The following is a 15,125-nucleotide window of genomic DNA, read 5'->3' as shown; positions in this document are numbered from 1 at the left end:
GGAGTTATTTACATATCTGAGATAATGAAATCAATTTATCAAATAAAATTAGATCCATAGCATAATTAACAAATAATATACGTTGTATCCCGATAAGATCATGATAAAGATACTTCCATGTTTGGACTGAAAGATGATACTTACTTTTGTGGTATACATTGGGCTATAATGGCTATTGAGCACTGTACTTGCATGTTCCGTGGCCAGATTCGAAAAGAATAAGGTCTTACAATCAATCAATCAATTAATAAATTATATAGATAAATATTGATCGATAAATAAATAAATAAATAAATAAATAAATAAATAAATAAATAAATAAATAAATAAATAAATAAAATAAATAAATAAATAAAATAAATCAGTATTGTTAAGACCGCTAACAATCTTTTTATACTGTTGAAATCCATAATGCTTAAAAGCACTTTCGATATAATAATTTTTAAAAGCATTTTTAACATATAATAATAAGTGCTTTAAAAGCACTTTTAACATAATACTAATTATAACCCTTAAAAGGGTATAATTATTATATGCTGAAAATATATGCAATTACTTCATGGTGTTTATCCTTCTTAGAACGCCATATTTTAACAAATACTAGTAATATAATATTCCTAAATATTTCCTTTAGTAAACCATTACAGCGCATAAAAACGTATATTGTCGAAATCTAAGCCCGATGCTTTTCTCGATCAATACGCTTGGTAAGTACTTGAAAATGAATATTTGTCACTTCATATTTCAAATCTTTCATCAAATTTCATGATGAAGCGATAAACTAGTTATAAAGCAAAGGTATACACAGGCGGTCAACCTGAAAGCTAAAGTTTCATCGCTTCAACACTGATCATTGCGATCAGGTTGCTGCCAACCGACACAACAAGTGCATTCGTATCTCCCTGTTCTCTCGAATCTCATTTTGACCGAGTTTTCATGTTTCAAACCTGATATCCCTATCTTATGGTATTATGTTCGTCTACTACGTCTAGTGTACAAGTGGGGAAATCATTCTGAAAGGAATGGCTTGATCTTGCAGACAATCACATTTTAATGATAATGCTATTTTATGAAGCTTTGTATACGGTGTGACTTTGTTTATCATGTTTATTGTATGTTACCATTTCTAAAAATAGATTTTGTGATAGTTCCTTGCTTTAATATGTTAGTGGTATATGGCAAATGTATTGTGTATTTTTGATAAATTGTTGGTATTAGTAAATATGACCTTTTCTAATCTTAATTTGCCTTTTGAAATCCAGTTTACATGTCTGTCCTTCGCATGTATTGTTTTCCATCTTCAATTAGCTTCCATTGAAATATTGTCTTCAAAACTTACAATGCATACAGCACATGTTAAGACAACAGAAAGTCGGTAATTAAAACTTAATTGAATTGTATCATATTTTTAATTATAGCGAAATAATTACCTTTGTTATTATATTAAATGTGGATCACTCATTAATACCAATGTTTGTGTTAAAGGCATTTGCCATTTTGAATAAAATGCCCAGGTCAAAAACAAAAGGGTGAGTAAAAAAAAGTGCAATAGAGAAAAGAATCCATTTTTTAAGAACCGAGTTGAACCTTTTAGGTTTTAAAACATTTTATAAATGGTATATCCATTAGTGACCTTATGTGAAAAAATCAAGGAATTAGCATTTACTGTTTTGTTTTTATGACACATTTTATAGTGATACCCAATTTTAATGTTTGTCCAAGAGACATCTAAAATTTGAATGTCAACCCACTCCGTGTAAGGTAGATTTGGAGCAACTGCCATTTTCTTAACCTCATTGGTATTGAAATAAAATGTAGCACCCAAAGTGTTATTGCCCATTTTCTATCAAAAACATACAATTATTTGTAGGCGGATTTTTTTCAAATGTCGAGTGGAGTAAATAAAATATCCAGTAAGTTGGACATATCGATCTGAAAATTAAAAAAAACCCATAGGAAAATTGCCGAAAAATGGCTTGTGCCCCCATCAGACCCGGTGCCCCCCTCAATAGGATGACTCAAGCTAAGCCATTAACCTGATGGCATCGATTCAATCACAGTATAGTAGTCATGGTAGTACTATATTAAAAACAAGGACATGGAGGAATAAGTTTTTTTTTTTACCAGTACTTTCTTTAAAAGTTAATGTTATAATACTCATTGTATAACTTCAACAACGGCGATGATACCGACGTAGTTGCCATACAGTTACTGTGTTTTCCCTTTAACTAATTCAATGCATAAACACCCTCTAAGCAACGCATAAGAGACAAAAACACAAACAACCGGGTTATGTGATAGCTTGTGAATGTCATTAGTACCGCTGCATCGTCTAATAAAGAATTTCAATTTGCAAGTGTTTAGCTGGACTGAGAAAGCCGCTTGTTGTTAATTAACTGCTTAATTAATGATTTGTTAATATCCGCCGTAAACTGTTTTACTAAGAAGTGATTCCCAGAGTGAACGAAGAGAGGCCATTGCAATCAATCGACTTCCAAGGTTTAACATTAATAATGTATTCATAGGCCTAATTAACCTAAAGGAAAGCAATTGAATGATAATAAATAATTGAATCCATATTATTATAGCAGCAATATCACTGTGCCTCTGCTTCATTTTGTATAACTATATTAATCCAATGCAAAGTGGTCAAAATTATCCTTCGAATAATTAGTCACAAACAACACAACAATGACATCAGAGACAACAGCAACAGCACAAAAAACGACTACAGCAACTCTAAAAATTGCAATAGCAGAAACAACAACAATAGAAACAAAAACAACGTCTACTAGAAACACGGCAACGATAATTAACAGTATAATTAATTTCAAAACAATGAATGCAATAATAATTATTAATCTATCCTCATGTTCAAGCCATACTATCTGCATAATACAAGCTTATAAGCCATGTAAGGTGCATGTGCATTTTCTTTCTTAATTTGAAAATAGAAATAAAGACATCGACTATTAATACTCCCATATTCAACAAATAGATTTTTCTTGCAGACAATAAATTGATCTAATATATGATCCAGAAAATAATTTCCGCACTTTCCTGAAATAAATGACGTTTTAGTACAAATCTAATAAGAACCGTGCACACGAATTGATTTATAGATATCAAATGATCATATCTCTAAAGGTGTTATCAAAACATTTCATGTTAGTATGCATTCAATAGGAGTCACTTGTCGGCAAAGCTACCCTGGTTTTTGTCCCTTCTTACTTTCATTAAGTATATTTTTAATATTACACCTCTCATCTTCCCATCTGTGATTCTTATTTCCTGGCATATGCGACTCTGCGTTGCTACAAAGCAATCAATACATAAGAAACTAAGCACCATCTTTCAACTGTATTTCAAAATATAAGAATCCCCGACATCTCCATGTAATTTACCTAATCATCATTAAAATGCATTATGTGCCTGCTCCCTATAGAAATAGATTACTTTTTTTTTATATATAGTCATTGCTTATTTAATATTTTGATATCGTTGTAAAAAGAAGCCGACGAGCTTTAAGGACCAAAATTGTTTTTGTTCCATAAATATTTTGAAAATATACTCAAAGTTTTCCAAAGTTCCTTAGATAATGAGTGTAAATATCATTTATAAAATGTTTTAAAACATAAAAGGTTCAACTCGGTCCTTAAATAAAAATGGATTCTTTTCTCTATTGCAGAGTAATAATACCGGTACATAAATTTTCGCCTCATATGGAGACAAAATTAGACCTATATGAGGTCCCAAATTAATTATTAATTTGCGCCTAACTCCACAACCGCAAGCCGTAGATAGGTCAAACTATACTTTTCTGAATCCTTATGACTAGATAGAGGAATACATACGTATTGTGTTTAACAAAGTTTAACCCTGCATGTAAAAGTTCAATGACTTTTTTCTACTAAATGCTGTTGAAATGATCCATGAGCTATAATGATCAGCGCTACAAGCCAACCACGACAAATTTAACGTGATTTGCACGACAGTTACGGGAATCTATTGGACTGTAGTATATTTCATGTGTTCTTCTGGGTAACATTAATATTTTTGACGTAAATATTGAGCGGTCCCTAATACATGGTAGGCCTACATGTAGTTCAACCACGGTTCAACTACTTTCTTCAAAAGTATGCCGGTTCAGTGCCCCCCATTTGAAATTTACATTAATGCACTATTATGTTTACAGTATAGTAGGCCTAGGCCTAGTACACACGTATGTAAATTATAGGTAGACCTACACAATATATACAAAGTTAAGGTACACCTGGGGTACACTAAAATGTTATATTGTATAAAATTATCTTTATTGTAATTTGTTTTTCTATTACAAAAGTATATTCTTGTTAATTTTGTTTGTTTGTAGCAAATCAACTTTCAATCATAAAAAATCTCATATAATATGACTACATTAACACCTCGGTGATGTTAAATTCCAAAGGCTGATATTTTCAAAAAATAAACACACAGTTTTATGACTATTATTTACCATCTCACCAATATGATGATGTGCTACACGTCATGCACCCGTCTTGCCGCTAACAGCCGTTCATTCGCACGGACATTCGCACGTACAAGTACCACATGAGGCTAAACATCTAAACATGAATAGTGATAAACCAACGCTTGTGCGCTCATACATAATGGTCACACGAGGGCAATTGCCCAATTTTTAACGGTATGCTCTCCAATCTATGCTTACTTTTCTTCAGCATATATGCTTTCGAAGTTGACTAATCATGAGCTACCAGGGCAAACATGCCGCTTAAAAATAATTAATGTATTTCATTACTTTCCGAATATTATGATTGTAAAAAGGGCCAAATATATTAAAGACCACTAGTACGTGCACATTATAATGATATTATTGTCAAAATTGTACTTTTCGTGGGGGTAACAGTCAAGTTGCATCATACCGCATTATATAATGCCCGCGTTCAATACAAAACGTGCGTGGGGTGTGGATGTTTGTGTCAAAGATGCAAATCGCAACCTCACATACAAATCAATGTGATCTGCGCGTATGTACCGCACGTATACACACTTTAATGTAGCTGTATTATGATTTTTCATAATATGGATCATGATATTAATAGTTAAAGTTTCGTATTTTCAATGTCCTTGATTCTATTCAGTATATAGTAAAACGGAAAGATTTTGTGTATTTGCTGTTGCGTCTGCGCTTTCATTTCGAACGTACAAAATATTCAATACAGCCTAATGAGCGTCACATGAGGTAGAATGGTTTGAATAGTTAGACGGGTATACGAACACGGCAGGCGTAGAGGAATCACTATCTCTCTTGTTATTTTAAATAAGAATCATAGGAGAATGATCGTATTACAAACGTATTACATGACGTTGCTATAATATGCACTTTAAAATGCATGACAAGTGACAACGTAGGCCTATGACTCTTCACCCGGCCTACTTGTGACGTGAAATTTGGATTTATTGCTTCTGAATGCACGCCCTTGAAAATTCGTCCTCACCTTTGACGTAATATTTCGATTTATTACTTGTGTTTAGACTCGAAATACAATAATATTGAAATTGCGTAGGCCTAAAAAGTATCGTTGTGCAGAATCAATGTGAAATGTGTTAAACATGCCATAATAGTTTTTACTAACTAAACGAAGGTTAGTAAATTAGTATTTTTAGATGTTGAAATCAGAGGGGCATTGTTTGTAATTGATACTATTTTTTTTAAATTATAAAGTGGATGATCTGGAAAATTATTTATCCTTGACATCTTTGATGAAATAAATCAATGCTGCTAATTATTATCCTGATTATGCATCAATATGCATAGGCCTACAAGTGCATGAGCAAAAGTTAACATGAGTGTCAATAATCTTTATGCAAAATTAGGTCACCAAAATTTACATTTGGTATTTTGTTTTGAGTGACAATGAACTCCATAGTGCATTCTTATTCAGTTCACGTTTTGAATATTCGGGAGAATTGTTCATTTTCCACAGATAACCAATAAATGAGTCAAATAAATTCAATTATGGTAGAGATAAATGCTGAGACTTGTGCAAATTCTGAGAATTTTATTACTGTTATTGTAAGATATCTCGAAACACAAGATTTTTATTATTTAACCCAAAACATTAATCAAATATTGAAAGGTTACATTGAGTTCCCAATTGAAGTAAAACAAAGGAAAATATTGCTATAAAATAGCTTAAAATGTTATGAACTGAATTTCAACTTTCATGTTTGTTTAATGTTAACAAAAGGTACAGTGCTCTTTTATGTTTGGATGTAGGCCTACTTTCTTAGTTTCCCATGCTTAAATCAGAAAAAATGTGTAATTTGCCTCTCTTAATATTGGCACGGAGATTGTGTTAGCTTGTGATCTGAATAAAAGTACCCGTTTTAGTTTTGATGCATGAAATGTATAATTATAGTAAAGTAATCAAACTCGCTGATTATGAACATGATGAAGAGTTCAATAGATATGTACTACTTTATCATGTTTGTCAACATGTTGTAAATGATAAAGATTTTAATATTCTTTGCCATTTGCGGAGTAGTTTCCTCACATTACATTACAAGATCCAGTAACCTCGTACCTGCACCCAAGAATCAGTTTTAGTATCATAAACTGACCCCAAAGAAAAAGAAAACTTTGGTGTCAAAAATGCATCTTGATCAGAAAAGAATTAAAGGTCATACAGGTCAAATTTTATAATTGCTCAAATATTATATTATTAATAAAACAACGTCAGAGTATCATTTTCCCCTGATCTTATTATGATTCAGAACAAGTAACTGCGACGTAAAAATGGTCAAAGGTGAACAATTCTGTTATGGCCATTTTGGTTAAAATTGAAGCACGACTTTGGTTTGACTATTTTAATACTTAAAAGTATTATGTGGTACACAAAATGTGACCTTTGAACTTTTTTTTTGCTTACAACTCGAGAACCATATTGCCAAATTATAATTCTGAATCGTTATGACCAGGGGAATACTTTGGTTTGGACGAGTGTGGATTGTAACAAGATTTTGACATTTGACCGATGACCATGAAATGTTTTCTGAGCAAGGTGCATATATTTGCCCACCATTTAATCACAAAAGTGCACGGGATTTGAAATCCGTATAACATCGTGTATAACTGTCCCCAAAACACAGTGCCAGCTACCGTACTACTGGTCATTTTGAATATTAAATTGTGTGTAAATTATGTATTGCAGTTTTTATGTTTGTTTGTGTGTAAATTAAAACTAGCACTAGCAGGTTCCTGGTCTTGTTTTAATAATAATACATGTACTTTGTTCTACTTTTATCATAATATTTTTTGTACATCAATAATGTATTTAATTTTTAATATACGGTAGGCCAATTTGTATTTTTTTATATAAAAACTGGGCTAAAGGCTAAAGTAAAGGCTAAAGGGTAAAAAAACAATTAAAGTGACTAAATAAGGCCATAAATTAATATTCCTTATTCCATAAATGTACTTATATCTTATAAGCTATCTAGTACACTACTACTAGTAGCATCGAACAGTATGACAATTTATCACATAATTTATAAATCAATTATATCATTATATTATTCAAAATGTTCCATTTTATTTCACGCCCACATGTCAATGATGCAGAACAGGTAATATCAGTGTGACGCACAATGGTCAAATGTTGTAGTGGTTATGCTGCAAAAACATGGTTATAATGCATAATCTATGATTCTACAAAGAAATCAAAATAGCTAGCTTACCTTAATTGTCCAACGTTTATACCTCGTGTAATGCAGTAAGTCCGGTTTTTAAATTATCCACAAAGAATCGTCAGTTTATCAGGCTTCGTTTTTCTGTAAAAGACAGAAAACGTGAATGATATTAATCGTCTATAGATGCAGGATCTTGAATGTTGTATGTTAACCCATAGATAGTGAATGACTATCTATTATGGTTAACCCATAATTATTAGAATAGAAAGAAACGCGAGGCATATAACATATTAAAGCAAATGCATGTATGTGTAACAATCCAAGGCCTCTTCTATCCTGTCTATTAATACATCCCTTATACTTATAATAAAAGAGGCAATCACCTCAGCAGCAACTGTTTGTTTACACTACTTTCAATCGAAGAAAAGTTTGAATGTCCGTGCAGCCACCAGCCAGGGGCAAAAATTGGTTTCATCCCCTAATGTAAAGAGAACAGTGTAATGTCCATAAGCCTGTATTTGCAAAAGGCATTCAAAGCGCTATTAGTACCTGTTATATTCAAATTAGGTGCGAGTTATGAATACATGTTTACCAGGTACCCGACACCGGTGTTTCCTCTCCTTATTTGTAACGGTGATCACTTCATATGAAGTCAAGGGCTACTTCATATTATCTCCATGATTATGAATGAACTCCTAGAAAGCGTTATAAGAACTTCACTAACGTCTTCTTACGTCTTTCTTTCACAAAAATACAAGAATTTCTTCTAATTCGGTTATTGAGCTGAACATAAAATACAGCCTCCGAAATAAGGTTATGGGTAACCTTCAAAGGGAGGCAAGGCCTCAATCAATGATATTGAGTTGCGGTCGAAGATGCGTCCATTCACCCAAATAAGGACGGGCCACGAACATTATCGAACACAAAGAGGGAAACACATTTCGTACTCGTACCATACACTGCCCATGCATCTTCCAACTGAGTGATACAATAAGTTAAGAGAATGTCTTGGATTAAAAATCAATTAACATGATTATATAAGCAGCCTAGATGGGTCATCAGTTTAGATACAATGTTACAGATTGCACTGTTCTTTTTCCGGTTCTTTTTAAAAGTGTCATTAAAATGTATGTTTCCCAGCAAACACAAAACCTTTTAAAGGTCATGTTTAAATGGCGGGTATAATAATACATAAAACTTTTTAATAACATTTCCAAAAACAGTGCAACACATAATATAATATAATGTTATTTAACCTTAAATATTTTGCAATAATGTTTGCCAACAAATATTTTACAATAACATTTTTGTCAACATTTTAAAACGTTGTTGTTGTGTTTATTAATTTACAACGTTTTCAAAAGGTTGCCATGACCTTAATATAACCTTTAAATGTTATTAAAACGTTTTGAATAAAACTAAAACGCTTTTATAACACGTTTATAACCGGGTTTTAAGAACTTATAGTGTATTGCTGGCCTGGGTTTATAGACCCTAATCACGTTATTAAATGATATTTTCATGTTTTACAGCAGCATCAAACTGAAAGTAATTGCATTCGCCCTACTTTAGCTTCAGCGACCTATTTAAAACCACAACAACATGGACAATTCTTGCCCGACATTGCTGAAAACTGACCAAAATTGATTAAATTTGGACTCATTGTGTACTTCTATAGAAAACCTGTTATAGGTCACATCGATGGCTTCTTAACAGCAGTTGTGTACCTGTTTTCATTCTTATGCCCTGAAATAGACCTACATATTTCCACTCTTGGTCCCCACCAAAAGTTGGCTTACGTCACTGCTCCCTTTAAAAAACACCGCATCTTGATAGTAATCTCATCTCATGAATGTTAATAACATTGCAACATCGCATAACCTCTTATTCATGTTATTAGGTATTAATATTAGCAATGAGGTCAATTGACTTAATCATGTTAATTGTGATTGATTTAATTTCCAATGAAGGTTACACTTGATTAATATTACACTTTCATGGGTGTCGAAATAGACGAGAGGTAGTAAACAAACTATTTATAATAAATCAAATGTTCTGCACAGTTAACTATAACCAGGGATATCCCTGCTACATGTATAACTGCCTTAACAAGGGGAACTCAGTGGTAATTGGCCGTTGTGACGTTTTTCAAACAAATTCAGGGTACCGGGCGATCATGCTTTTACCATGCTATATGGTATAGCCTGGAAAAACGTCCCACAATGGGTTGAATCTGCTATGGTTTGAGCTAGCCTGGCCAGTATACGGTACAAAATTGTATGATCGTGAATGCGTGCATCAGCGAATCTGATTGGCTGATTGCATCCCCTGATCCGGGGATTGATCAAAATGTTATTGTATTTTATCAAAGGTATAAATATAGTAGTATAAAAAGTTTGATATAAAATTGGATCGATTGAGCCCATATTTATTGGTAGAGCTATGAGTTTTAACAATATTTGGGGATAAATTATATTTAAATTCAAATTTCATAGCGAGACCATAAAATATTGGGCGTGAAGTATCCAATTTTACATGTATCATTATTATTTAATCCAATATTTTCACACACTCATGGATTCATAAAAACATAATACATGTAATGAGAAAAAGTGCATACTTCCTCTTGAGCAAATCTTGCTGGAATGATCGCTGCAAGGGTATTTCGTTTCCCTGAGTCTAAGAACATGAAGAATGTGTTTGTTTATTTGTGTGTTTATTGTAATTCACACTTCAAGTTGTTCATTTGCTTGTTGTATTGAATTGCAACGTGTTTGTCATTTTAATATAGACCTTTTCTGATCAATGCACTGTTATTTTTACTTCCGGAAATCAATCTTCTGTATAATTTGGTTTACTGTTTATTCATGGGGGCCCTTTGTCTGGTTTGATATCAAATGCTATGAAGGCCTATTTTATCAAATGCTATGTATATTCAAAAAATATATTGTAATTATTACTATTATTATTATTATTATTATTATTATTATTAATATTATTATTATTATTATTATTATTAGGCCCCTATGATTATTATTATTGTTGTTGTTGTTGTTGTTGTTGTTGTTGTTGTTGTTGTTGTTGTTGTTGTTGTTGTTGTTGTTGTTGTTGTTGTTGTTGTTGTTGTTGTTATTATTATTATTATTATTATTATAGTATTATTATTATTAATATTATCATCATCATAAAAGTTATTATTATTATTATCAGTATTATTATTATCATTATAATTAGTGTTATTATCATTATTAGTAGTTGTATTTATTATTATTATAGTAGTAGTACTAGTAGTATTTAGTAGTATAGTATTATTATTATTATTATTCTAGAAATATTTTATTATTTCATTTCTATTTTAAAGTATGCATACAAGCAAGTCTAATTAATAATGATCCTTTAAATATATAGTCTCAGTAGTCAAGAATAACAAATATTGACGTGAACGTGCATACAAGCCTTGATCATCGGATTGGAACTTGGAAGAAACCTAAACAAGCCTGTACGCTAAGACAATACTTCCGGGTGCGATGACTTACAGTGACATATAAAATAAGTAAGGTGTTCAGACCCTATATTATTATAGCAATGAGCAGTGTTGCTTTTCATTAAAAGTGTCTGAAATATAATATATAGACCAAATTTATATTCAAGAAACGTCAAATGTTGACGACAAGATCGGTTTCGTAAATCACACATAATATGGTTCACGATAGATCAGAGTTAATACACGTCCATGGTTGTACCTAACACACAACTTACCAGTGATAACTCACAAATTCAGAGCATTTCTCTTCTATATATAGCCAGTAAAACTAGTTCCGTGATATTCACAAAGTATAACAACATCATGAGGTGATATTGCAACATGACGATCAGCTGTTCCCGTGAAACACAATGAGTAGGACTGGCATGTTGTATGGCAAAATCAAATAGAAAGCAGCATGTTAAATCCAGATGCCATTACCCTCTATACCTATATTCACGTACAAATCCCGGGTACAAATCTAGGACCGGGTACAGATACATTAATGAATGTTACTATATAGATAGCTTCAGATGCATAGATGTTGCAACTAGCCGACAGGCTTAGTGGTGATTCCCGACAGTCGACAATCACTACATGATTTGTCATGTTTGTGTCTAAAATCTCTAATGAGTGATCAATGCGTCATTTGTGAAACCTAATTAAAATAGAATTAGCCAACCTGAACTTGGACCTCGTTGAACATTGCACTGTTGTCACTGGGTGTCCTGGTATTCAAAATAAACACAACAGACTACCTATCTCAGCTCCGGCTCTATACTTAGTAGTCTAGTGCGTCTAGATACCATTACGGGTTTTCGCTATTTATTTCACGCATATTAGGCTCAGGCGTGCACTTTTTATTGCAAATGCTATATTAATAGTACTAATCCGTATTAACATGTACAAAAAAATGTAGACATTGGTTATAATATGACTTGTGGCCATGGTAGAAAAGCTTATATTTATGGAGAGCCACTTTAAAGCTACATACCTATGTTAAATATGCTCGAGTAGGCTATCGAAGTATCTCAGGTGTTTATTCCATAGTCCTCGAAACAAGCTCCTCTAATTACAACCATTTCCAATCGAATCCATGTTATTGAAAGTTTGATTGATGTAATATTACAAATGACATGGTTGTATTGACATGCTGATTCACACATCATATTCCGTAGTAAATGTCGGTTACCTTAAATCATCTTTAATGCACTGTGAAATCTTTTGGTTAAAAGTCATCGGACCGTTTTAGGTACAATTTTGATATTAATGCAAGCGTACAGGCTCTCACACATTATATCGTCATGTTGGAGATCATGCCGTGTATGCTGGATCTTTAATTGACTTAAAAATATCCGGGGATGATTTGACTATGACTTAACATGATAAGACCTTCATGACCATCATGTCATGGAATTTGCAATATGCAACTCAATTATATAAACTACAACTCCCACCGTTTGAAGCGTTCATGGTTCTGTGTAGCCTCGTGTTAAGGTGACCTTAACCAGAAACTCAGTTTTGACGATAAATATATATTTTGTTTGAAAATTAATATTAGCAGTGTGAAAACTAACACAAGTTTCTCATTGACGAGCTTTTTAAGAAATTAATAAAATAGGCATATACTTCGATTCACTAAGGTCTTGCGGTCAAAAATAGATACAAATGCAGGAATTGCAAGATCTGCAGAAAAAATGCAAGAATGACAAGATCTGCAGAAATGCGATTTTAATTTACGAATTATCTGCCAGTCCAGCCCCTCTAAGATGCACGTAACCATAGTAAACCATTACTTTTCTTCTTAGAATAATACCAAGAAGCTGCCCGTGCGGTCAAAAGGGCTGTAAAGATAATATGCATCACCTTAATGTTTAACGATTGGCAATCCTTTAGAATCTCTATTATGTCTATAAAATATCATCGATCCATATGTGTTGATTTTAATCTGCTACCGTCAATTTTGCAAAATATGTATTTGAAAATGACCTCAGAAGGTCACTAGCTTTTTAAAGTAGCCGATGTTATTATCCCCTAAAACTTCTGTCTGAATCTTCAATCTTTATGAATGAAAGTCACTCCAACTTGCAAGCCGTGTCCGTCCGAACTTTTACATGCCTATCATGATATTTGCAATGTTTCCAGCAACGATCACGGAACGTCTATATTCTTGCGTGTAAGGTCCATCAGGTACATCGTAGATTGACAGGCATGTCCCTGCATAGACAGCTGATAATGGTGCCTTCTTCAAGCTCTTGAAGTCCATGGGCACCATGCAAGGATTTGTACATGGATACCAATGATGTGCTTCATTGTTTGAATTTCACAACATTCATAGTTGGGCGATGACCCTGCGCCAATCTTGTGTAAAAAGTGCTTGGTGTGCCTGACTCCAGTCCTGGTCCTATTTAAATTCACCCAGGCCTTCCTTGGAGGATCCCAACCACTGGGATCATAAGATTGCTCAGTGAAGAACGCCTTCAGGTTGGTGGATGAAGTCTCCCATTCCTTAGCCCAGCACTCTGCTATCTGGACAGGAGGAGTGGCTGGAAGGAGGTAATTCCAGCGGCAGATCTACGGAACGTCAGTGCGGCATGCGGCGGAAGAGCTGATTGAAACATGTTGCCTCTAATAATACCAATAGCAGATAAAATGCCAGAGAAGACTGCTAACACCAGCAATACGAGTCCAATAAATAAGTGTTCTTACCAAGGGGTACTTACCTCCTTAATACCGTGATGCGACTCGCCCATTAACAGGGACACATCCGTCGAAAATACGTCTTCTCAAAGGACAGGCCAAGAAGTCCAGCTATATTACGAACTCAAGGATGCCTTGAATATGTATAAAACAACCTACTCCAAAAGCTTCACAAGCAAGCCCCACGTTCTTTGGCACTACATGCAAACGCAATGTATACGGTAACTATAACTACTCCTGAACCAATAGAGTTAATTTGCTTAAGTGGTGAGCACACTTAAGAGTGCCAACGACTTAGAGCTTGCTTTGGACACCAAACTTGTTGTCCGTTTACATTTTCACAGAACCCCAAATGTATTCAAAAGAATTCAATAGCATTTTAGGTGTGTAAATATTTGCTAGATTCTCACGCGAATTCACGATTGTAATGAAAAATTGTTTCCATGTACCTCTGTTATCCAATATATATATATATATATATATAAATCTGTACATAATCAAGATAATGGATGCCGCTTTTTGGTTTCAAATTCCTACAGAACATTTATGAACTAAATACTGATAATTCAGAATTATAGCATTAGAGAATACAAGCTCTTTTGATGCGTGAACAATTTTTATCTCTTTAATACCACAGCTTTAATACCTCATGAAAAAATTGGCTTACTAGTATTAAATATTAGTATCCATTGTCCGATTTCACTCAAATGTGAGAATACATATTCCATTACAAATAATCATGACAATTGAATTGAATGCCAACTTTATTTTACCTTTTAATGTTTTGAGATGTGCCGTAATCATTTTCTTGATCACTTGTCCAAAGGAAACTACATGGCGTCTCATAGCTGAGCAATAATTATTATACCCATGAACTTACAAAAAGGGGGAAGTAAAAAGGGGGAAACGTTATGCTAATGGGGGGAATTATTAACAAAAATGGGGAAAGTAAAAAGGGAAACTATTTGGAAAAGAGGGGAAATATTTAAAAAAAGGGGGAAAGTATTTTGCAAAGAGGGGGAAATTAAAAATCGGGGAATGAGTAATAAAAGGGGGAATTTGACGGAGATCAGACACCGTACAATAGCTCCAATGATGCACTCAATTTTTAAGGACTGAGTTTAAGTACAGTTCCTTGTGAGAGTGTGTTCCAAAAACATGAAAAAGCAGGGTGTTTCTAAAAAGATGACTTTCAAAGGACTTCTCAAAT

General features: G+C 33.4%; 1 protein-coding gene across 3 annotated transcripts in view; it reads right to left on the bottom strand.

Annotated features, from left to right (window-relative positions):
• Nucleotides 1–15,125, bottom strand: part of LOC140149714 (D(1) dopamine receptor-like) — a 200,347-nt gene that overhangs the window by 63,961 nt on the left and 121,261 nt on the right. For 2 of the 3 annotated variants that reach the window (XM_072171783.1, XM_072171790.1), the window contains exon 2: nucleotides 7,741–7,833. The gene's annotated coding sequence lies outside the window, so the exon portion shown is untranslated. Of the gene's footprint in view, nucleotides 1–7,740; nucleotides 7,834–11,451; nucleotides 11,745–15,125 lie in introns of those variants that run through there. The other variant, XM_072171777.1, reaches the window with a different exon arrangement.

Source organism: Amphiura filiformis, chromosome 1 (assembly GCF_039555335.1).
Source record: "Amphiura filiformis chromosome 1, Afil_fr2py, whole genome shotgun sequence".
In the NCBI taxonomy this organism is placed as follows: Eukaryota; Metazoa; Echinodermata; class Ophiuroidea; order Amphilepidida; family Amphiuridae; genus Amphiura; species Amphiura filiformis.
The sequence above is the reverse complement of the archived record's forward strand: the minus strand, read 5'-3'. Positions and strand labels throughout refer to the sequence as shown.